Raw genomic sequence first — 293 nt, forward strand, 5'->3', positions numbered from 1 at the left:
CCCAAGTGGAGCATACGTTCCCAGTTACCTCCTGATGGTCCCAGAAGTAATGGGGGCGGTTGTCTTTGAAGGCGCTTCCGCTTAGCAACCCCACGCGGTTGCTAAGGAGGGGCGATGGCGGGGATGACCCGGAAGTGGTGTTGTCCCCTTCTCACTGCCGGCTTTAAGTTTGTCCTATCGGGAGGGCCAGGGTGCTCTGCGCCGGGCCGAGGGTGGGGCCAGCGCTAGAGGTTCCGGATCGGCTTCAGCCGCCCCTCGGCTCCTCGCCTTACCCCTCCCCTCCCGCGCCTCTC

This window comes from Bison bison, unplaced genomic scaffold, assembly GCF_000754665.1.
Source record: "Bison bison bison isolate TAMUID 2011002044 unplaced genomic scaffold, Bison_UMD1.0 scf7180017864142, whole genome shotgun sequence".
NCBI classification, from domain to species: Eukaryota; Metazoa; Chordata; class Mammalia; order Artiodactyla; family Bovidae; genus Bison; species Bison bison.